The following is a 475-nucleotide window of genomic DNA, read 5'->3' as shown; positions in this document are numbered from 1 at the left end:
CAGTTTTTCATCATTCATCATGATATTACCCTATAGATTTTCCATAGTTGCCGTTATCAGGCTGAGGAAAATTGATGAGAGATGTTATCAGGAATGAATGTTTGGTTTCGTCAAATGCTTTTACTGCATCTATTTAGCTGAATATATCTATATCTACATCTACCTATATATTCCATTTTAGTTTATCATTATAGTAAATTACGTTGATTTATTTTTGAATGTTAAGCCAGTTTTGCATTCCTGAGTTAACCTCTGCTTGGTCATAGTGTATTATTCTTTTCATCCTTTGTTAGATTGAATTTCCTAAAATTTTGTTTAGAAATTTTGCATCTATGTATCCAACAGATATTGGCCTGTAGTTTTCTTTTTTTGTTTCTGTCTGGTTTAATATCAACTTTACAGTGGCTTCATAGAATAAATTAGGACATATTCCCTCACTTTAAATCCCTTGAAAAGGTTTATTTAGAATTGTTAT

Source organism: Pteropus vampyrus, unplaced genomic scaffold (genome assembly GCF_000151845.1).
Source record: "Pteropus vampyrus isolate Shadow unplaced genomic scaffold, Pvam_2.0 Scaffold276, whole genome shotgun sequence".
NCBI lineage: Eukaryota > Metazoa > Chordata > Mammalia > Chiroptera > Pteropodidae > Pteropus > Pteropus vampyrus.
This window is presented reverse-complemented; position numbering follows the sequence as displayed.